This window comes from Argiope bruennichi, chromosome 8 (assembly GCF_947563725.1).
Source record: "Argiope bruennichi chromosome 8, qqArgBrue1.1, whole genome shotgun sequence".
In the NCBI taxonomy this organism is placed as follows: domain Eukaryota; kingdom Metazoa; phylum Arthropoda; class Arachnida; order Araneae; family Araneidae; genus Argiope; species Argiope bruennichi.
The window spans coordinates 112,470,379-112,489,628 of NC_079158.1; the positions used below are offsets into that span (position 1 = coordinate 112,470,379).

The window sequence follows — 19,250 nt, forward strand, 5'->3', positions numbered from 1 at the left end:
ATTTCGTGGATGAAAATATTTCCTTTCTTCAGAATGGTTTTCAGAAGAAATGTTACATCTCCCTCAGATCCTTCGACCAGAGTTACGGAGCTCATTACGCACTGACCAGCTGATGCACTTGTCACGGCCTTGAGAAATAAAATGTTTTTCTGTGGAATATTGAAGAAACCATAAATATAGATTGAAATGTTTTGAAAAAGGAATTTTTTTCAAGAACTGATACGCTATTCTTACGCAAACACTGTCAGGAGTGGGATTCGAACCCACGTCCACAGAGTGGATATCGACCTGAACGCAGCGCCTTAGACCGCTCGGCCATCCTGACACAGTATCTGTCCCTATGCCCTACAAAATTTAATATTCATTTTAAAGTTTAGAATTAATCCCAGTCGTTAATTGCATTTCGTGGATGAAAATAGTTTCTTTCTTCAGAACTGTTTTCAGATGCAATGTGACATCTCCCTCAGAACATACGATCAGATTTACGTAGCTCATTACGCATTGACCCGCTGATGCACTTGTCACGGTCTTGAGAAATAAAATGTTTTTCTGTGGAATATTTAAGAAACTATAAAGATAGAGTGAAATGTTTTGAAAAAGGAATTTTTTTCAAGAATAGATACGCTATTCTTACGCAAATATTGTCAGGAGTGGGATTCGAACCCACGCCCACAGAGTGGACTGCGACCTGAACGCAGCGCCTTAGACCGCTCGGCCATCCTGACACAGCGTAAGTCTGTATGCACTACAAAATGTAATATCCATTTTAAAGTTTAGAATTAATTCCAGTCGTTAATTTCATTTCGTGGATGAAAATATTTTCTTTCTTCAGAAGTGTTTTCAGAAGAAATGTGACATCTCCCTCAGATCCTTCGACCAGAGTTACGGAGCTCATTACGCACTGACCCGCTGATGCATTTGTCACGGTCTTGAGAAATAAAATGTTTTTCTGTGGAATATTTAAGAAACCATAAAGATGGATTGAAATGTTTTGAAAGAGGATTTTTTTTCAAGAACAGATACGCTATTCTTACGCAAATATTGTCAGGAGTGGGATTCGAACCCACGCCCACAGAGTGGACTGCGACCTGAACGCAGCGCCTTAGACCCCTCGGCTATCCTTGCACGATATCCGTCCGTATGCCCTACAAAATGTAATATTCATTTTAAAGTTTAGAATTAATTCCAGTCGTTAATTTCATTTTGTGGATGAAAATAGTTTCTTTCTTCAGAAGTGTTTTGAGATGCAATGTGACATCTCCCACAGAACATACGATCAGATTTACGTAGCTCATTACGCATTGACCCGCTGATGCACTTGTCACGGTCTTGAGAAATAAAATGTTTTTCTGTGGAATATTTAAGAAACTATAAAGATAGATTGAAATGTTTTGAAAAAGGAATTTTTTTCAAGAACAGATACGCTATTCTTACGCAAATATTGTCAGGAGAGGGATTCGAACCCACGCCCACAGAGTGGACTGCGAACTGAACGCAGCGCCTTAGACCGCTCGGCCATCCTGACACAATATCCGTCCGTATGCCCTACAAAATGTAATATTCATTTTAAAGTTTAGAATTAATTCCAGTCGTGAATTTCATTTCGTGGATGAAAATATTTCCTTTCTTCAGAAGTGTTTTCAGAAGAAATGTGACATCTCCCTCAGATCCTTCGACCAGAGTTACGGAGCTCATTACGCACTGACCCGCTGATGCACTTGTCATGTTCTTGAGAAATAAAATGTTTTTCTGTGGAATATTTAAGAAACCATAAAGATAGATTGAAATGTTTTGAAAAAGGAATTTTTTTCAAGAACAGATACGCTATTCTTACTCAAACATTGTCAGGAGTGGAATTCGAACCCACGCCCACAGAGTGGACTGCGACCTGAACGCAGCGCCTTAGACCGCTCGGCCGTCCTGACACAATATCCGTCCGTATGCCCTAAAAAATTTTATATTCATTTTAAAGTTTAGAATTAATTCCAGTCGTGAATTTCATTTCGTGGATGAAAATATTTCCTTTCTTCAGAATGGTTTTCAGAAGAAATGTTACATCTCCCTCAGATCCTTCGACCAGAGTTACGGAGCTCATTACGCACTGACCAGCTGATGCACTTGTCACGGCCTTGAGAAATAAAATGTTTTTCTGTGGAATATTGAAGAAACCATAAATATAGATTGAAATGTTTTGAAAAAGGAATTTTTTTCAAGAACTGATACGCTATTCTTACGCAAACAATGTCAGGAGTGGGATTCGAACCCACGTCCACAGAGTGGAGATCGACCTGAACGCAGCGCCTTAGACCGCTCGGCCATCCTGACACAGTATCAGTCCCTATGCCCTACAAAATTTAATATTCATTTTAAAGTTTAGAATTAATCCCAGTCGTTAATTGCATTTCGTGGATGAAAATAGTTTCTTTCTTCAGAACTGTTTTCAGATGCAATGTGACATCTCCCTCAGAACATACGATCAGATTTACGTAGCTCATTACGCATTGACCCGCTGATGCACTTGTCACGGTCTTGAGAAATAAAATGTTTTTCTGTGGAATATTTAAGAAACTATAAAGATAGATTGAAATGTTTTGAAAAAGGAATTTTTTTCAAGAATAGATACGCTATTCTTACGCAAATATTGTCAGGAGTGGGATTCGAACCCACGCCCACAGAGTGGACTGCGACCTGAACGCAGCGCCTTAGACCGCTCGGCCATCCTGACACAGCGTAAGTCTGTATGCACTACAAAATGTAATATCCATTTTAAAGTTTAGAATTAATTCCAGTCGTTAATTTCATTTCGTGGATGAAAATATTTTCTTTCTTCAGAAGTGTTTTCAGAAGAAATGTGACATCTCCCTCAGATCCTTCGACCAGAGTTACGGAGCTCATTACGCACTGACCCGCTGATGCATTTGTCACGGTCTTGAGAAATAAAATCTTTTTCTGTGGAATATTTAAGAAACCATAAAAATAGATTGAAATGTTTTGAAAACGGAACTTTTTTCAAGAACAGATACGCAATTCTTACTCAAATATTGTCAGGAGTGGGATTCGAACCCACGCCCACAGAGTGGACTGCGACCTGAACGCAGCGCCTTAGACCGCTCGGCCATCCTGACACAGTATCAGTCCCTATGCACTACAAAATGTAATATTCATTTTAAAGTTTAGAATTAATTCCAGTCGTTAATTTCATTTTGTGGATGAAAATAGTTTCTTTCTTCAGAAGTGTTTTGAGATGCAATGTGACATCTCCCACAGAACATACGATCAGATTTACGTAGCTCATTACGCATTGACCCGCTGATGCACTTGTCACGGTCTTGAGAAATAAAATGTTTTTCTGTGGAATATTTAAGAAACCATAAAGATAGATTGAAATGTTTTGAAAAAGGAATTTTTTTCAAGAACAGATACGCTATTCTTACGCAAATATTGTCAGGAGTGGGATTCGAACCCACGCCCACAGAGTGGACTGCGACCTGAACGCAGCGCCTTAGACCCCTCGGCCATCCTGTCACAATATCCGTCCGTATGCCCTACAAAATGTAATATTCATTTTAAAGTTTAGAATTAATTCCAGTCGTTAATTTCATTTTGTGGATGAAAATATTTCCTTTCTTCAGAAGTGTTTTCAGAAGAAATGTGACATCTCCCTCAGATCCTTCGACCAGAGTAACGGAGCTCATTACGCACTGACCCGCTGATGCACTTGTCACGGTGTTGAGAAATAAAATGTTTTTCTGTGGAATATTTAAAAAACCATAAAGATAGATTGAAATGTTTTGAAAAAGGAATTTTTTTCAAGAACAGACACGCTATTCTTACGCAAATATTGTCAGGAGTGGGATTCGAACCCACGCCCACAGAGTGGACTGTTACCTGAACGCAACGCCTTAGACAGTTCGGCCATCCTGACACAGTATTAGTCCCAATGCACTACAAAATGTAATATTCATTTTAAAGTTTAGAATTAATTCCAGTCGTGAATTTCATTTCGTGGATGAAAATATTTCCTTTCTTCAGAAGTGTTTTCAGATGCAATGTGACATCTTCCTCAGATCCTTCGACCAGAGTTACGGAGCTCATTACGCACTGACCCGCTGATGCACTTGTCACGGTCTTGAGAAATAAAATGTTTTTCTGTGGAATATTTAAGAAACCATAAAGATAGATTGAAATGTTTTGAAAAAGGAATTTTTTTCAAGAACAGACACGCTATTCTTACACAAATATTGTCAGGAGTGGGATTCGAACCCACGCCCACAGAGTGGACTGCGACCTGAACGCAGCGCCTTAGACCGCTCGGCCATCCTGACACAATATCCGTCCGTATGCCCTACAAAATGTAATATTCATTTTAAAGTTTAGAATTAATTCCAGTCGTGAATTTCATTTAGTGGATGAAAATATTTCCTTTCTTCAGAATGGTTTTCAGAAGAAATGTTACATCTCCCTCAGATCCTTCGACCAGAGTAACGGAGCTCATTACGCACTGACCCGCTGATGCACTTGTCACGGCCTTGAGAAATAAAATGTTTTTCTGTGGAATATTTAAGAAACCATAAAGATAGATTGAAATGTTTTGAAAAAGGAATTTTTTTCAAGATCAGATACGCTATTCTTACTCAAACATTGTCAGGAGTGGAATTCGAACCCACGCCCACAGAGTGGACTGCGACCTGAACGCAGCGCCTTAGACCGCTCGGCCATCCTGACACAATATCCGTCCGTATGCCCTAAAAAATTTTATATTCATTTTAAAGTTTAGAATTAATTCCAGTCGTGAATTTCATTTCGTGGATGAAAATATTTCCTTTCTCCAGAATGGTTTTCAGAAGAAATGTTACATCTCCCTCAGATCCTTCGACCAGAGTTACGGAGCTCATTACGCACTGACCAGCTGATGCACTTGTCACGGCCTTAAGAAATAAAATGTTTTTCTGTGGAATATTGAAGAAACCATAAATATAGATTGAAATGTTTTGAAAAAGGAATTTTTTTCAAGACCAGATACGCTATTCTTACGCAAATATTGTCAGGAGTGGAATTCGAACCCACGCCCACAGAGTGGACTGCGACCTGAACGCAGCGACTTAGACCGCTCGGCTATCCTGACACAATATCCGTCCGTATGTCCTACAAAATGTAATATTCATTTTAAAGTTTAGAATTAATTCCAGTCGTGAATTTCATTTCGTGGATGAAAATAGTTTCTTTCTTCAGAAGTGTTTTCAGAAGAAATGTTACATCTCCCTCAGATCCTACGACCAGAGTTACGGAGCTCATTACGCACTGACCCGCTGATGCATTTGTCACGGTCTTGAGAAATAAAATCTTTTTCTGTGGAATATTTAAGAAACCATAAAAATAGATTGAAATGTTTTGAAAACGGAATTTTTTTCAAGAACAGATACGCAATTCTTACGCAAATATTGTCAGGAGTGGGATTCGAACCCACGCCCACAGAGTGGACTGCGACCTGAACGCAGCGCCTTAGACCGCTCGGCCATCCTGACACAGTATCAGTCCCTATGCACTACAAAATGTAATATTCATTTTAAAGTTCAGAATTAATTCTAGTCGTGAATTTCATTTCCTGGATGAAAGTATTTCCTTTCTTCAGAATGGTTTTCAGAAGAAATGTGACATCTCCTTCAGAACCTACGACCCGAGTTACGGAGTTCATTATGCACTGACCCGCTGATGCACTTGTCACGGTCTTGAGAAATAAAATGTTTTTCTGTGGAATATTTAAGAAACTATAAAGATAGATTGAAATGTTTTGAAAAAGGAATTTTTTTCAAGAACAGATACGCTATTCTTACGCAAATATTGTCAGGAGTGGGATTCGAACCCACGCCCACAGAGTGGACTGCGACCTGAACGCAGCGCCTTAGACCGCTAGACCATCCTGACACAATATCCGTCCGTATGCCCTACAAAATGTAATATTCATTTTAAAGTTTAGAATTAATTCCAGTAGTGAATTTCATTTCGTGGATGAAAATATTTCCTTTCTTCAGAAGTGTTTTCAGAAGAAATGTGACATCTCCCTCAGATCCTTCGACCAGAGTTACGGAGCTCATTACGCACTGACCCGCTGATGCACTTGTCATGGTCTGGAGAAATAAAATGTTTTTCTGTGGAATATTTAAGAAACCATAAAGATGGATTGAAATGTTTTAAAAAAGGAATTTTTTTCAAGAACAGATACGCTATTCTTACGCAAATATTGTCAGGAGTGGGATTCGAACCCACGCCCACAGAGTGGACTGCGACCTGAACGCAGCGCCTTAGACCCCTCGGCTATCCTGACACAATATCCGTCTGTATGCCCTACAAAATGTAATATTCCTTTTAAAGTTTAGAATTAATTCCAGTCGTTAATTTCATTTTGTGGATGAAAATAGTTTCTTTCTTCAGAAGTGTTTTCAGATGCAATGTGACATCTCCCTCAGAACATACGATCAGATTTACGTAGCTCATTACGCATTGACCCGCTGATGCACTTGTCACGGTCTTGAGAAATAAAATGTTTTTCTGTGGAATATTTAAGAAACTATAAAGATAGATTGAAACGTTTTGAAAAAGGAAATTTTTTCAAGAACAGATACGCTATTCTTACGCAAATATTGTCAGGAGAGGGATTCGAACCCACGCCCACAGAGTGGACTGCGACCTGAACGCAGCGCCTTAGACCGCTCGGCCATCCTGACACAATATCCGTCCGTATGCCCTACAAAATGTAATATTCATTTTAAAGTTTAGAATTAATTCCAGTCGTGAATTTCATTTCGTGGATGAAAATATTTCCTTTCTTCAGAAGTGTTTTCAGAAGAAATGTGACATCTCCCTCAGATCCTTCGACCAGAGTTACGGAGCTCATTACGCACTGACCCGCTGATGCACTTGTCATGGTCTTGAGAAATAAAATGTTTTTCTGTGGAATATTTAAGAAACCATAAAGATAGATTGAAATGTTTTGAAAAAGGAATTTTTTTCAAGAACAGATACGCTATTCTTACGCAAATATTGTCAGGAGTGGGATTCGAACCCACGCCCACAGAGTGGACTGCGACCTGAACGCAGCGCCTTAGACCCCTCGGCCATCCTGACACAATATCCGTCCGTATGCCCTACAAAATGTAATATTCATTTTAAAGTTTAGAATTAATTCCAGTCGTGAATTTCATTTCGTGGATGAAAATATTTCCTTTCTTCAGAAGTGTTTTCACATGCAATGTGACATCTTCCTCAGATCCTTCGACCAGAGTTACGGAGCTCATTACGCACTGACCCGCTGATGCACTTGTCACGGTCTTGAGAAATAAAATCTTTTTCCGTGGAATATTTAAGAAACCATAAAGATAGATTGAAATGTTTTGAAAAAGGAATTTTTTTCAAGAACAGACACGCTATTCTTACACAAATATTGTCAGGAGTGGGATTCGAACCCACGCCCACAGAGTGGACTGCGACCTGAACGCAGCGCCTTAGACCGCTCGGCCATCCTGACACAATATCCGTCCGTATGCCCTACAAAATGTAATATTCATTTTAAAGTTTAGAATTAATTCCAGTCGTGAATTTCATTTAGTGGATGAAAATATTTCCTTTCTTCAGAATGGTTTTCAGAAGAAATGTTACATCTCCCTCAGATCCTTCGACCAGAGTAACGGAGCTCATTACGCACTGACCCGCTGATGCACTTGTCACGGCCTTGAGAAATAAAATGTTTTTCTGTGGAATATTTAAGAAACCATAAAGATAGATTGAAATGTTTTGAAAAAGGAATTTCTTTCAAGAACAGATACGCTATTCTTACGCAAACATTGTCAGGAGTGGAATTCGAACCCACGCCCACAGAGTGGACTGCGACCTGAACGCAGCGCCTTAGACCGCTCGGCCATCCTGACACAATATCCGTCCGTATGCCCTACAAAATGTAATATTCATTTTAAAGTTTAGAATTAATTCCAGTCGTGAATTTCATTTCGTGGATGAAAATATTTCCTTTCTTCAGAATGGTTTTCAGAAGAAATGTTACATCTCCCTCAGATCCTTCGACCAGAGTTACGGAGCTCATTACGCACTGACCCGCTGATGCACTTGTCACGGCCTTGAGAAATAAAATGTTTTTCTGTGGAATATTTAAGAAACCATAAAGATAGATTGAAATGTTTTGAAAAAGGAATTTTTTTCAAGAATAGATACGCTATTCTTACGCAAATATTGTCAGGAGTGGGATTCGAACCCACGCCCACAGAGTGGACTGCGACCTGAACGCAGCGCCTTAGACCGCTCGGCCATCCTGACACAGCGTAAGTCTGTATGCACTACAAAATGTAATATCCATTTTAAAGTTTAGAATTAATTCCAGTCGTTAATTTCATTTCGTGGATGAAAATATTTTCTTTCTTCAGAAGTGTTTTCAGAAGAAATGTGACATCTCCCTCAGATCCTTCGACCAGAGTTACGGAGCTCATTACGCATTGACCCGCTGATGCACTTGTCACGGTCTTGAGAAATAAAATCTTTTTCTGTTTAATATTTAATAAACCATAAAAATAGATTGAAATGTTTTGAAAACGGAACTTTTTTCAAGAACAGATACGCAATTCTTACTCAAATATTGTCAGGAGTTGGATTCGAACCCACGCCCACAGAGTGGACTGCGACCTGAACGCAGCGCCTTAGACCGCTCGGCCATCCTGACACAGTATCAGTCCCTATGCACTACAAAATGTAATATTCATTTTAAAGTTCAGAATTAATTCCAGTCGTGAATTTCATTTCCTGGATGAAAGTATTTCCTTTCTTCAGAATGGTTTTCAGAAGAAATGTGACATCTCCTTCAGAACCTACGACCCGAGTTACGGAGTTCATTATGCACTGACCCGCTGATGCACTTGCCACGGTCTTGAGAAATAAAATGTTTTTCTGTGGAATATTTAAGAAACCATAAAGATGGATTGAAATGTTTTGAAAGAGGATTTTTTTTCAAGAACAGATACGCTATTCTTACGCAAATATTGTCAGGAGTGGGATTCGAACCCACGCCCACAGAGTGGACTGCGACCTGAACGCAGCGCCTTAGACCCCTCGGCTATCCTGACACGATATCCGTCCGTATGCCCTACAAAATGTAATATTCATTTTAAAGTTTAGAATTAATTCCAGTCGTTAATTTCATTTTGTGGATGAAAATAGTTTCTTTCTTCAGAAGTGTTTTGAGATGCAATGTGACATCTCCCACAGAACATACGATCAGATTTACGTAGCTCATTACGCATTGACCCGCTGATGCACTTGTCACGGTCTTGAGAAATAAAATGTTTTTCTGTGGAATATTTAAGAAACTATAAAGATAGATTGAAATGTTTTGAAAAAGGAATTTTTTTCAAGAACAGATACGCTATTCTTACGCAAATATTGTCAGGAGAGGGATTCGAACCCACGCCCACAGAGTGGACTGCGAACTGAACGCAGCTCCTTAGACCGCTCGGCCATCCTGACACAATATCCGTCCGTATGCCCTACAAAATGTAATATTCATTTTAAAGTTTAGAATTAATTCCAGTCGTGAATTTCATTTCGTGGATGAAAATATTTCCTTTCTTCAGAAGTGTTTTCAGAAGAAATGTGACATCTCCCTCAGATCCTTCGACCAGAGTTACGGAGCTCATTACGCACTGACCCGCTGATGCACTTGTCATGTTCTTGAGAAATAAAATGTTTTTCTGTGGAATATTTAAGAAACCATAAAGATAGATTGAAATGTTTTGAAAAAGGAATTTTTTTCAAGAACAGATACGCTATTCTTACGCAAATATTGTCAGGAGTGGGATTCGAACCCACGCCCACAGAGTGGACTGCGACCTGAACGCAGCGCCTTAGACCCCTCGGCCATCCTGTCACAATATCCGTACGTATGCCCTACAAAATGTAATATTCATTTTAAAGTTTAGAATTAATTCCAGTCGTTAATTTCATTTTGTGGATGAAAATATTTCCTTTCTTCAGAAGTGTTTTCAGAAGAAATGTGACATCTCCCTCAGATCCTTCGACCAGAGTAACGGAGCTCATTACGCACTGACCCGCTGATGCACTTGTCACGGTGTTGAGAAATAAAATGTTTTTCTGTGGAATATTTAAGAAACCATAAAGATAGATTGAAATGTTTTGTAAAAGGAATTTTTTTCAAGAACAGACACGCTATTCTTACGCAAATATTGTCAGGAGTGGGATTCGAACCCACGCCCACAGAGTGGACTGTTACCTGAACGCAACGCCTTAGACAGTTCGGCCATCCTGACACAGTATTAGTCCCAATGCACTACAAAATGTAATATTCATTTTAAAGTTTAGAATTAATTCCAGTCGTGAATTTCATTTCGTGGATGAAAATATTTCCTTTCTTCAGAAGTGTTTTCAGATGCAATGTGACATCTTCCTCAGATCCTTCGACCAGAGTTACGGAGCTCATTACGCACTGACCCGCTGATGCACTTGTCACGGTCTTGAGAAATAAAATCTTTTTCCGTGGAATATTTAAGAAACCATAAAGATAGATTGAAATGTTTTGAAAAAGGAATTTTTTTCAAGAACAGACACGCTATTCTTACACAAATATTGTCAGGAGTGGGATTCGAACCCACGCCCACAGAGTGGACTGCGACCTGAACGCAGCGCCTTAGACCGCTCGGCCATCCTGACACAATATCCGTCCGTATGCCCTACAAAATGTAATATTCATTTTAAAGTTTAGAATTAATTCCAGTCGTGAATTTCATTTAGTGGATGAAAATATTTCCTTTCTTCAGAATGGTTTTCAGAAGAAATGTTACATCTCCCTCAGATCCTTCGACCAGAGTAACGGAGCTCATTACGCACTGACCCGCTGATGCACTTGTCACGGCCTTGAGAAATAAAATGTTTTTCTGTGGAATATTTAAGAAACCATAAAGATAGATTGAAATGTTTTGAAAAAGGAATTTTTTTCAAGAACAGATACGCTATTCTTACTCAAACATTGTCAGGAGTGGAATTCGAACCCACGCCCACAGAGTGGACTGCGACCTGAACGCAGCACCTTAGACCGCTCGGCCATCCTGACACAATATCCGTCCGTATGCCCTAAAAAATTTTATATTCATTTTAAAGTTTAGAATTAATTCCAGTCGTGAATTTCATTTCGTGGATGAAAATATTTCCTTTCTCCAGAATGGTTTTCAGAAGAAATGTTACATCTCCCTCAGATCCTTCGACCAGAGTTACGGAGCTCATTACGCACTGACCAGCTGATGCACTTGTCACGGCCTTAAGAAATAAAATGTTTTTCTGTGGAATATTGAAGAAACCATAAATATAGATTGAAATGTTTTGAAAAAGGAATTTTTTTCAAGACCAGATACGCTATTCTTACGCAAATATTGTCAGGAGTGGAATTCGAACCCACGCCCACAGAGTGGACTGCGACCTGAACGCAGCGACTTAGACCGCTCGGCTATCCTGACACAATATCCGTCCGTATGTCCTACAAAATGTAATATTCATTTTAAAGTTTAGAATTAATTCCAGTCGTGAATTTCATTTCGTGGATGAAAATAGTTTCTTTCTTCAGAAGTGTTTTCAGAAGAAATGTTACATCTCCCTCAGATCCTACGACCAGAGTTACGGAGCTCATTACGCACTGACCCGCTGATGCATTTGTCACGGTCTTGAGAAATAAAATCTTTTTCTGTGGAATATTTAAGAAACCATAAAAATAGATTGAAATGTTTTGAAAACGGAATTTTTTTCAAGAACAGATACGCAATTCTTACGCAAATATTGTCAGGAGTGGGATTCGAACCCACGCCCACAGAGTGGACTGCGACCTGAACGCAGCGCCTTAGACCGCTCGGCCATCCTGACACAGTATCAGTCCCTATGCACTACAAAATGTAATATTCATTTTAAAGTTCAGAATTAATTCTAGTCGTGAATTTCATTTCCTGGATGAAAGTATTTCCTTTCTTCAGAATGGTTTTCAGAAGAAATGTGACATCTCCTTCAGAACCTACGACCCGAGTTACGGAGTTCATTATGCACTGACCCGCTGATGCACTTGTCACGGTCTTGAGAAATAAAATGTTTTTCTGTGGAATATTTAAGAAACCATAAAGATGGATTGAAATGTTTTAAAAAAGGAATTTTTTTCAAGAACAGATACGCTATTCTTACGCAAATATTGTCAGGAGTGGGATTCGAACCCACGCCCACAGAGTGGACTGCGACCTGAGCGCAGCGCCTTAGACCCCTCGGCTATCCTGACACAATATCCGTCTGTATGCCCTACAAAATGTAATATTCCTTTTAAAGTTTAGAATTAATTCCAGTCGTTAATTTCATTTTGTGGATGAAAATAGTTTCTTTCTTCAGAAGTGTTTTCAGATGCAATGTGACATCTCCCTCAGAACATACGATCAGATTTACGTAGCTCATTACGCATTGACCCGCTGATGCACTTGTCACGGTCTTGAGAAATAAAATGTTTTTCTGTGGAATATTTAAGAAACTATAAAGATAGATTGAAACGTTTTGAAAAAGGAAATTTTTTCAAGAACAGATACGCTATTCTTACGCAAATATTGTCAGGAGAGGGATTCGAACCCACGCCCACAGAGTGGACTGCGACCTGAACGCAGCGCCTTAGACCGCTCGGCCATCCTGACACAATATCCGTCCGTATGCCCTACAAAATGTAATATTCATTTTAAAGTTTAGAATTAATTCCAGTCGTGAATTTCATTTCGTGGATGAAAATATTTCCTTTCTTCAGAAGTGTTTTCAGAAGAAATGTGACATCTCCCTCAGATCCTTCGACCAGAGTTACGGAGCTCATTACGCACTGACCCGCTGATGCACTTGTCATGGTCTTAAGAAATAAAATGTTTTTCTGTGGAATATTTAAGAAACCATAAAGATAGATTGAAATGTTTTGAAAAAGGAATTTTTTTCAAGAACAGATACGCTATTCTTACGCAAATATTGTCAGGAGTGGGATTCGAACCCACGCCCACAGAGTGGACTGCGACCTGAACGCAGCGCCTTAGACCCCTCGGCCATCCTGACACAATATCCGTCCGTATGCCCTACAAAATGTAATATTCATTTTAAAGTTTAGAATTAATTCCAGTCGTGAATTTCATTTCGTGGATGAAAATATTTCCTTTCTTCAGAAGTGTTTTCAGATGCAATGTGACATCTTTCTCAGATCCTTCGACCAGAGTTACGGAGCTCATTACGCACTGACCCGCTGATGCACTTGTCACGGTCTTGAGAAATAAAATCTTTTTCCGTGGAATATTTAAGAAACCATAAAGATAGATTGAAATGTTTTGAAAAAGGAATTTTTTTCAAGAACAGACACGCTATTCTTACACAAATATTGTCAGGAGTGGGATTCGAACCCACGCCCACAGAGTGGACTGCGACCTGAACGCAGCGCCTTAGACCGCTCGGCCATCCTGACACAATATCCGTCCGTATGCCCTACAAAATGTAATATTCATTTTAAAGTTTAGAATTAATTCCAGTCGTGAATTTCATTTAGTGGATGAAAATATTTCCTTTCTTCAGAATGGTTTTCAGAAGAAATGTTACATCTCCCTCAGATCCTTCGACCAGAGTAACGGAGCTCATTACGCACTGACCCGCTGATGCACTTGTCACGGCCTTGAGAAATAAAATGTTTTTCTGTGGAATATTTAAGAAACCATAAAGATAGATTGAAATGTTTTGAAAAAGGAATTTCTTTCAAGAACAGATACGCTATTCTTACGCAAACATTGTCAGGAGTGGAATTCGAACCCACGCCCACAGAGTGGACTGCGACCTGAACGCAGCGCCTTAGACCGCTCGGCCATCCTGACACAATATCCGTCCGTATGCCCTACAAAATGTAATATTCATTTTAAAGTTTAGAATTAATTCCAGTCGTGAATTTCATTTCGTGGATGAAAATATTTCCTTTCTTCAGAATGGTTTTCAGAAGAAATGTTACATCTCCCTCAGATCCTTCGACCAGAGTTACGGAGCTCATTACGCACTGACCCGCTGATGCACTTGTCACGGCCTTGAGAAATAAAATGTTTTTCTGTGGAATATTTAAGAAACCATAAAGATAGATTGAAATGTTTTGAAAAAGGAATTTTTTTCAAGAATAGATACGCTATTCTTACGCAAATATTGTCAGGAGTGGGATTCGAACCCACGCCCACAGAGTGGACTGCGACCTGAACGCAGCGCCTTAGACCGCTCGGCCATCCTGACACAGCGTAAGTCTGTATGCACTACAAAATGTAATATCCATTTTAAAGTTTAGAATTAATTCCAGTCGTTAATTTCATTTCGTGGATGAAAATATTTTCTTTCTTCAGAAGTGTTTTCAGAAGAAATGTGACATCTCCCTCAGATCCTTCGACCAGAGTTACGGAGCTCATTACGCATTGACCCGCTGATGCACTTGTCACGGTCTTGAGAAATAAAATGTTTTTCTGTGGAATATTTAAGAAACTATAAAGATAGATTGAAATGTTTTGAAGAAGGAATTTTTTTCAAGAACAGATACGCTATTCTTACGCAAATATTGTCAGGAGTGGGATTCGAACCCACGCCCACAGAGTGGACTGCGACCTGAACGCAGCGCCTTAGACCGCTAGGCCATCCTGACACAATATCCGTCCGTATGCCCTACAAAATGTAATATTCATTTTAAAGTTTAGAATTAATTCCAGTCGTGAATTTCATTTCGTGGATGAAAATATTTCTTTTCTTCAGAAGTGTTTTCAGAAGAAATGTGACATCTCCCTCAGATCCTTCGACCAGAGTTATGGAGCTCATTACGCACTGACCCGCTGATGCACTTGTCATGGTCTTGAGAAATAAAATGTTTTTCTGTGGAATATTTAAGAAACCATAAAGATAGATTGAAATGTTTTGAAAAAGGAATTTTTTTCAAGAACAGATACGCTATTCTTACGCAAATATTGTCAGGAGTGGGATTCGAACCCACGCCCACAGAGTGGACTGCGACCTGAACGCAGCGTCTTAGACCCCTCGGCTATCCTGACACAATATCCGTCCGTATGCCCTACAAAATGTAATATTCATTTTAAAGTTTAGAATTAATTCCAGTCGTTAATTTCATTTTGTGGATGAAAATAGTTTCTTTCTTCAGAAGTGTTTTCAGATGCAATGTGACATCTCCCTCAGAACATACGATCAGATTTACATAGCTCATTACGCATTGACCCGCTGATGCACTTGTCACGGTCTTGAGAAATAAAATGTTTTTCTGTGGAATATTTAAGAAACTATAAGGATAGATTGAAATGTTTTGAAAAAGGAATTTTTTTCAAGAACAGATACGCTATTCTTACGCAAATATTGTCAGGAGTGGGATTCGAACCCACGCCCACAGAGTGGACTGCGACCTGAACGCAGCGCCTTAGACCGCTAGGCCATCCTGACACAATATCCGTCCGTATGCCCTACAAAATGTAATATTCATTTTTAAGTTTAGAATTAATTCCAGTCGTGAATTTCATTTCGTGGATGAAAATATTTCCTTTCTTCAGAATGGTTTTCAGAAGAAATGTTACATCTCCCTCAGATCCTTCGACCAGAGTTACGGAGCTCATTACGCACTGACCCGCTGATGCACTTGTCACGGCCTTGAGAAATAAAATGTTTTTCTGTGGAATATTTAAGAAACCATAAAGATAGATTGAAATGTTTTGAAAAAGGAATTTTTTTCAAGAATAGATACGCTATTCTTACGCAAATATTGTCAGGAGTGGGATTCGAACCCACGCCCACAGAGTGGACTGCGACCTGAACGCAGCGCCTTAGACCGCTCGGCCATCCTGACACAGCGTAAGTCTGTATGCACTACAAAATGTAATATCCATTTTAAAGTTTAGAATTAATTCCAGTCGTTAATTTCATTTCGTGGATGAAAATATTTTCTTTCTTCAGAAGTGTTTTCAGAAGAAATGTGACATCTCCCTCAGATCCTTCGACCAGAGTTACGGAGCTCATTACGCATTGACCCGCTGATGCACTTGTCACGGTCTTGAGAAATAAAATGTTTTTCTGTGGAATATTTAAGAAACTATAAAGATAGATTGAAATGTTTTGAAGAAGGAATTTTTTTCAAGAACAGATACGCTATTCTTACGCAAATATTGTCAGGAGTGGGATTCGAACCCACGCCCACAGAGTGGACTGCGACCTGAACGCAGCGCCTTAGACCGCTAGGCCATCCTGACACAATATCCGTCCGTATGCCCTACAAAATGTAATATTCATTTTAAAGTTTAGAATTAATTCCAGTCGTGAATTTCATTTCGTGGATGAAAATATTTCTTTTCTTCAGAAGTGTTTTCAGAAGAAATGTGACATCTCCCTCAGATCCTTCGACCAGAGTTATGGAGCTCATTACGCACTGACCCGCTGATGCACTTGTCATGGTCTTGAGAAATAAAATGTTTTTCTGTGGAATATTTAAGAAACCATAAAGATAGATTGAAATGTTTTGAAAAAGGAATTTTTTTCAAGAACAGATACGCTATTCTTACGCAAATATTGTCAGGAGTGGGATTCGAACCCACGCCCACAGAGTGGACTGCGACCTGAACGCAGCGTCTTAGACCCCTCGGCTATCCTGACACAATATCCGTCCGTATGCCCTACAAAATGTAATATTCATTTTAAAGTTTAGAATTAATTCCAGTCGTTAATTTCATTTTGTGGATGAAAATAGTTTCTTTCTTCAGAAGTGTTTTCAGATGCAATGTGACATCTCCCTCAGAACATACGATCAGATTTACATAGCTCATTACGCATTGACCCGCTGATGCACTTGTCACGGTCTTGAGAAATAAAATGTTTTTCTGTGGAATATTTAAGAAACTATAAGGATAGATTGAAATGTTTTGAAAAAGGAATTTTTTTCAAGAACAGATACGCTATTCTTACGCAAATATTGTCAGGAGTGGGATTCGAACCCACGCCCACAGAGTGGACTGCGACCTGAACGCAGCGCCTTAGACCGCTAGGCCATCCTGACACAATATCCGTCCGTATGCCCTACAAAATGTAATATTCATTTTTAAGTTTAGAATTAATTCCAGTCGTGAATTTCATTTCGTGGATGAAAATATTTCCTTTCTTCAGAAGTGTTTTCAGAAGAAATGTGACATCTCCCTCAGATCCTTCGAACAGAGTTACGGAGCTCATTACGCACTGACCCGCTGATGCACTTGTCATGGTCTTGAGAAATAAAATGTTTTTCTGTGGAATATTTAAGAAACCATAAAGATAGATTGAAATGTTTTGAAAAAGGAATTTTTTTCAAGAACAGATACGCTATTCTTACGCAAATATTGTCAGGAGTGGGATTCGAACCCACGCCCACAGAGTGGACTGCGACCTGAACGCAGCGCCTTAGACCCCTCGCCATCCTGTAACAATATCCGTCCGTATGCCCTTCAAAATGTAATATTCATTTTAAAGTTTAGAATTAATTCCAGTCGTGAATTTCATTTAGTGGATGAAAATATTTCCTTTCATCAGAATGGTTTTCAGAAGAAATGTTACATCTCCCTCAGATCCTTCGACCAGAGTAACGGAGCTCATTACGCACTGACCCGCTGATGCACTTGTCACGGCCTTGAGAAATAAAATGTTTTTCTGTGGAATATTTAAGAAACCATAAAGATAGATTGAAATGTTTTGAAAAAGGAATTTTTTTCAAGAACAGATACGCTATTCTTACGCAAATATTGTCAGGAGTGGAATTCGAACCCACGCCCACAGAGTGGACTGCGACCTGAACGCAGCGCTTAGACCGCTCGGCCATCCTGACACAATATCCGTCCGTATGCCCTACAAAATGTAATATTCATTTTAAAGTTTAGAATTAATTCCAGTCGTGAATTTCATTTCGTGGATGAAAATAGTTTCTTTCTTCAGAAGTGTTTTCAGAAGAAATGTTACATCTCCCTCAGATCCTTCGACTAGAGTTACGGAGCTCATTACGCACTTGTCACGGTGTTGAGAAATAAAATGTTTTTCTGTGGAATATTTAAGAAAGCATAAAGATAGATTGAAATGTTTTGAAAAAGGAATTTTTTTCAAGAACAGATACGCTATTCTTACGCAAATATTGTCAGGAGTGGGATTCGAACCCACGCCCACAGAGTGGACTGCGACCTGAACGCAGCGCCTTAGACCGCTCGGCCATCCTGACACATTATCCGTCCGTATGCCCTACAAAATGTAATGTTCATTTTAAAGTTTAGAATTAATTCCAGTCGTGAATTTCATTTCGTGGATGAAAATATTTCCTTTCTTCAGAAGTGTTTTCAGAAGAAATGTGACATCTCCCTCAGATCCTTCGACCAGAGTTACGGAGCTCATTACGCACTGACCCGCTGATGCACTTGTCACGGCCTTGAGAAATAAAATGTTTTTCTGTGGAATATTTAAGAAACCATAAAGATAGATTGAAATGTTTTGAAAAAGGAATTTTTTTCAAGAACAGATACGCTATTCTTACGCAAATATTGTCAGGAGTGGAATTCGAACCCACGCCCACAGAGTGGACTGCGACCTGAACGCAGCGCTTAGACCGCTCGGCAATCCTGACACAATATCCGTCCGTATGCCCTACAAAATGTAATATTCATTTAAAAGTTTAGAATTAATTCCAGTCGTGAATTTCATTTCGTGGATGAAAATAGTTTCTTTCTTCAGAAGTGTTTTCAGAAGAAATGTTACATCTCCCTCAGATCCTTCGACCAGAGTTACGGAGCTCATTACGCACTGACCCGCTGATGCACTTGTCACGGTGTTGAGAAATAAAATGTTTTTCTGTGGAATATTTAAGAAACCATAAAGATAGATTGAAATGTTTTGAAAAAGGAATTTTTTTCAAGAACAGATACGCTATTCTTACGCAAATATTGTCAGGAGTGGGATTCGAACCCACGCCCACAGAGTGGACTGCGACCTGAACGCAGCGCCTTAGACCGCTCGGCCATCCTGACACATTATCCGTCCGTATGCCCTACAAAATGTAATGTTCATTTTAAAGTTTAGAATTAATTCCAGTCGTGAATTTCATTTCGTGGATGAAAATATTTCCTTTCTTCAGAAGTGTTTTCAGAAGAAATGTGACATCTCCCTCAGAT

At 39.4% G+C, this 19,250-nt stretch overlaps 44 non-coding genes across 44 annotated transcripts; all 44 read right to left on the reverse strand.

Moving 5' to 3' along the window:
• Positions 1-242: 242 nt before the first annotated feature.
• On the reverse strand, positions 243-325 carry Trnal-cag (transfer RNA leucine (anticodon CAG)). Its single transcript is given in 2 exon segments — positions 243-278; positions 288-325. It is a non-coding gene; the product is annotated as a tRNA-Leu (tRNA).
• A 317-nt stretch (positions 326-642) lies between these two features.
• Positions 643-725, reverse strand: Trnal-cag (transfer RNA leucine (anticodon CAG)). Its single transcript has one exon. It is a non-coding gene; the product is annotated as a tRNA-Leu (tRNA).
• Positions 726-1,042: 317 nt separating this feature from the next.
• Trnal-cag (transfer RNA leucine (anticodon CAG)) lies at positions 1,043-1,125 on the reverse strand. Its single transcript has one exon. It is a non-coding gene; the product is annotated as a tRNA-Leu (tRNA).
• Positions 1,126-1,442: 317 nt separating this feature from the next.
• Positions 1,443-1,525, reverse strand: Trnal-cag (transfer RNA leucine (anticodon CAG)). The gene has a single exon. It is a non-coding gene; the product is annotated as a tRNA-Leu (tRNA).
• Positions 1,526-1,842: 317 nt separating this feature from the next.
• Positions 1,843-1,925, reverse strand: Trnal-cag (transfer RNA leucine (anticodon CAG)). Its single transcript has one exon. It is a non-coding gene; the product is annotated as a tRNA-Leu (tRNA).
• A 317-nt stretch (positions 1,926-2,242) lies between these two features.
• Trnal-cag (transfer RNA leucine (anticodon CAG)) lies at positions 2,243-2,325 on the reverse strand. Its single transcript is given in 2 exon segments — positions 2,243-2,278; positions 2,288-2,325. It is a non-coding gene; the product is annotated as a tRNA-Leu (tRNA).
• Positions 2,326-2,642: 317 nt separating this feature from the next.
• On the reverse strand, positions 2,643-2,725 carry Trnal-cag (transfer RNA leucine (anticodon CAG)). Its single transcript has one exon. It is a non-coding gene; the product is annotated as a tRNA-Leu (tRNA).
• A 317-nt stretch (positions 2,726-3,042) lies between these two features.
• Positions 3,043-3,125, reverse strand: Trnal-cag (transfer RNA leucine (anticodon CAG)). The gene has a single exon. It is a non-coding gene; the product is annotated as a tRNA-Leu (tRNA).
• Positions 3,126-3,442: 317 nt separating this feature from the next.
• Positions 3,443-3,525, reverse strand: Trnal-cag (transfer RNA leucine (anticodon CAG)). Its single transcript has one exon. It is a non-coding gene; the product is annotated as a tRNA-Leu (tRNA).
• A 717-nt stretch (positions 3,526-4,242) lies between these two features.
• Trnal-cag (transfer RNA leucine (anticodon CAG)) lies at positions 4,243-4,325 on the reverse strand. Its single transcript has one exon. It is a non-coding gene; the product is annotated as a tRNA-Leu (tRNA).
• Positions 4,326-4,642: 317 nt separating this feature from the next.
• Positions 4,643-4,725, reverse strand: Trnal-cag (transfer RNA leucine (anticodon CAG)). The gene has a single exon. It is a non-coding gene; the product is annotated as a tRNA-Leu (tRNA).
• A 317-nt stretch (positions 4,726-5,042) lies between these two features.
• Positions 5,043-5,125, reverse strand: Trnal-cag (transfer RNA leucine (anticodon CAG)). The gene has a single exon. It is a non-coding gene; the product is annotated as a tRNA-Leu (tRNA).
• A 317-nt stretch (positions 5,126-5,442) lies between these two features.
• On the reverse strand, positions 5,443-5,525 carry Trnal-cag (transfer RNA leucine (anticodon CAG)). The gene has a single exon. It is a non-coding gene; the product is annotated as a tRNA-Leu (tRNA).
• Positions 5,526-5,842: 317 nt separating this feature from the next.
• On the reverse strand, positions 5,843-5,925 carry Trnal-cag (transfer RNA leucine (anticodon CAG)). The gene has a single exon. It is a non-coding gene; the product is annotated as a tRNA-Leu (tRNA).
• A 317-nt stretch (positions 5,926-6,242) lies between these two features.
• Positions 6,243-6,325, reverse strand: Trnal-cag (transfer RNA leucine (anticodon CAG)). The gene has a single exon. It is a non-coding gene; the product is annotated as a tRNA-Leu (tRNA).
• Positions 6,326-6,642: 317 nt separating this feature from the next.
• Trnal-cag (transfer RNA leucine (anticodon CAG)) lies at positions 6,643-6,725 on the reverse strand. The gene has a single exon. It is a non-coding gene; the product is annotated as a tRNA-Leu (tRNA).
• A 317-nt stretch (positions 6,726-7,042) lies between these two features.
• Positions 7,043-7,125, reverse strand: Trnal-cag (transfer RNA leucine (anticodon CAG)). The gene has a single exon. It is a non-coding gene; the product is annotated as a tRNA-Leu (tRNA).
• Positions 7,126-7,442: 317 nt separating this feature from the next.
• Positions 7,443-7,525, reverse strand: Trnal-cag (transfer RNA leucine (anticodon CAG)). Its single transcript has one exon. It is a non-coding gene; the product is annotated as a tRNA-Leu (tRNA).
• A 317-nt stretch (positions 7,526-7,842) lies between these two features.
• Trnal-cag (transfer RNA leucine (anticodon CAG)) lies at positions 7,843-7,925 on the reverse strand. Its single transcript has one exon. It is a non-coding gene; the product is annotated as a tRNA-Leu (tRNA).
• Positions 7,926-8,242: 317 nt separating this feature from the next.
• Positions 8,243-8,325, reverse strand: Trnal-cag (transfer RNA leucine (anticodon CAG)). The gene has a single exon. It is a non-coding gene; the product is annotated as a tRNA-Leu (tRNA).
• A 317-nt stretch (positions 8,326-8,642) lies between these two features.
• On the reverse strand, positions 8,643-8,725 carry Trnal-cag (transfer RNA leucine (anticodon CAG)). The gene has a single exon. It is a non-coding gene; the product is annotated as a tRNA-Leu (tRNA).
• Positions 8,726-9,042: 317 nt separating this feature from the next.
• Trnal-cag (transfer RNA leucine (anticodon CAG)) lies at positions 9,043-9,125 on the reverse strand. Its single transcript has one exon. It is a non-coding gene; the product is annotated as a tRNA-Leu (tRNA).
• A 317-nt stretch (positions 9,126-9,442) lies between these two features.
• On the reverse strand, positions 9,443-9,525 carry Trnal-cag (transfer RNA leucine (anticodon CAG)). Its single transcript has one exon. It is a non-coding gene; the product is annotated as a tRNA-Leu (tRNA).
• A 317-nt stretch (positions 9,526-9,842) lies between these two features.
• Trnal-cag (transfer RNA leucine (anticodon CAG)) lies at positions 9,843-9,925 on the reverse strand. The gene has a single exon. It is a non-coding gene; the product is annotated as a tRNA-Leu (tRNA).
• A 717-nt stretch (positions 9,926-10,642) lies between these two features.
• Positions 10,643-10,725, reverse strand: Trnal-cag (transfer RNA leucine (anticodon CAG)). The gene has a single exon. It is a non-coding gene; the product is annotated as a tRNA-Leu (tRNA).
• A 317-nt stretch (positions 10,726-11,042) lies between these two features.
• On the reverse strand, positions 11,043-11,125 carry Trnal-cag (transfer RNA leucine (anticodon CAG)). Its single transcript has one exon. It is a non-coding gene; the product is annotated as a tRNA-Leu (tRNA).
• A 317-nt stretch (positions 11,126-11,442) lies between these two features.
• Trnal-cag (transfer RNA leucine (anticodon CAG)) lies at positions 11,443-11,525 on the reverse strand. The gene has a single exon. It is a non-coding gene; the product is annotated as a tRNA-Leu (tRNA).
• Positions 11,526-11,842: 317 nt separating this feature from the next.
• Positions 11,843-11,925, reverse strand: Trnal-cag (transfer RNA leucine (anticodon CAG)). Its single transcript has one exon. It is a non-coding gene; the product is annotated as a tRNA-Leu (tRNA).
• A 317-nt stretch (positions 11,926-12,242) lies between these two features.
• Positions 12,243-12,325, reverse strand: Trnal-cag (transfer RNA leucine (anticodon CAG)). The gene has a single exon. It is a non-coding gene; the product is annotated as a tRNA-Leu (tRNA).
• A 317-nt stretch (positions 12,326-12,642) lies between these two features.
• On the reverse strand, positions 12,643-12,725 carry Trnal-cag (transfer RNA leucine (anticodon CAG)). The gene has a single exon. It is a non-coding gene; the product is annotated as a tRNA-Leu (tRNA).
• Positions 12,726-13,042: 317 nt separating this feature from the next.
• On the reverse strand, positions 13,043-13,125 carry Trnal-cag (transfer RNA leucine (anticodon CAG)). Its single transcript has one exon. It is a non-coding gene; the product is annotated as a tRNA-Leu (tRNA).
• A 317-nt stretch (positions 13,126-13,442) lies between these two features.
• Positions 13,443-13,525, reverse strand: Trnal-cag (transfer RNA leucine (anticodon CAG)). The gene has a single exon. It is a non-coding gene; the product is annotated as a tRNA-Leu (tRNA).
• Positions 13,526-13,842: 317 nt separating this feature from the next.
• Positions 13,843-13,925, reverse strand: Trnal-cag (transfer RNA leucine (anticodon CAG)). The gene has a single exon. It is a non-coding gene; the product is annotated as a tRNA-Leu (tRNA).
• Positions 13,926-14,242: 317 nt separating this feature from the next.
• Positions 14,243-14,325, reverse strand: Trnal-cag (transfer RNA leucine (anticodon CAG)). Its single transcript has one exon. It is a non-coding gene; the product is annotated as a tRNA-Leu (tRNA).
• A 317-nt stretch (positions 14,326-14,642) lies between these two features.
• Trnal-cag (transfer RNA leucine (anticodon CAG)) lies at positions 14,643-14,725 on the reverse strand. Its single transcript has one exon. It is a non-coding gene; the product is annotated as a tRNA-Leu (tRNA).
• A 317-nt stretch (positions 14,726-15,042) lies between these two features.
• Positions 15,043-15,125, reverse strand: Trnal-cag (transfer RNA leucine (anticodon CAG)). Its single transcript has one exon. It is a non-coding gene; the product is annotated as a tRNA-Leu (tRNA).
• A 317-nt stretch (positions 15,126-15,442) lies between these two features.
• On the reverse strand, positions 15,443-15,525 carry Trnal-cag (transfer RNA leucine (anticodon CAG)). Its single transcript has one exon. It is a non-coding gene; the product is annotated as a tRNA-Leu (tRNA).
• A 317-nt stretch (positions 15,526-15,842) lies between these two features.
• On the reverse strand, positions 15,843-15,925 carry Trnal-cag (transfer RNA leucine (anticodon CAG)). The gene has a single exon. It is a non-coding gene; the product is annotated as a tRNA-Leu (tRNA).
• A 317-nt stretch (positions 15,926-16,242) lies between these two features.
• On the reverse strand, positions 16,243-16,325 carry Trnal-cag (transfer RNA leucine (anticodon CAG)). Its single transcript has one exon. It is a non-coding gene; the product is annotated as a tRNA-Leu (tRNA).
• A 317-nt stretch (positions 16,326-16,642) lies between these two features.
• On the reverse strand, positions 16,643-16,725 carry Trnal-cag (transfer RNA leucine (anticodon CAG)). Its single transcript has one exon. It is a non-coding gene; the product is annotated as a tRNA-Leu (tRNA).
• Positions 16,726-17,042: 317 nt separating this feature from the next.
• Positions 17,043-17,125, reverse strand: Trnal-cag (transfer RNA leucine (anticodon CAG)). Its single transcript has one exon. It is a non-coding gene; the product is annotated as a tRNA-Leu (tRNA).
• A 716-nt stretch (positions 17,126-17,841) lies between these two features.
• Positions 17,842-17,923, reverse strand: Trnal-cag (transfer RNA leucine (anticodon CAG)). Its single transcript has one exon. It is a non-coding gene; the product is annotated as a tRNA-Leu (tRNA).
• Positions 17,924-18,224: 301 nt separating this feature from the next.
• Positions 18,225-18,307, reverse strand: Trnal-cag (transfer RNA leucine (anticodon CAG)). Its single transcript has one exon. It is a non-coding gene; the product is annotated as a tRNA-Leu (tRNA).
• Positions 18,308-19,023: 716 nt separating this feature from the next.
• Trnal-cag (transfer RNA leucine (anticodon CAG)) lies at positions 19,024-19,106 on the reverse strand. Its single transcript has one exon. It is a non-coding gene; the product is annotated as a tRNA-Leu (tRNA).
• Positions 19,107-19,250: the final 144 nt, after the last annotated feature.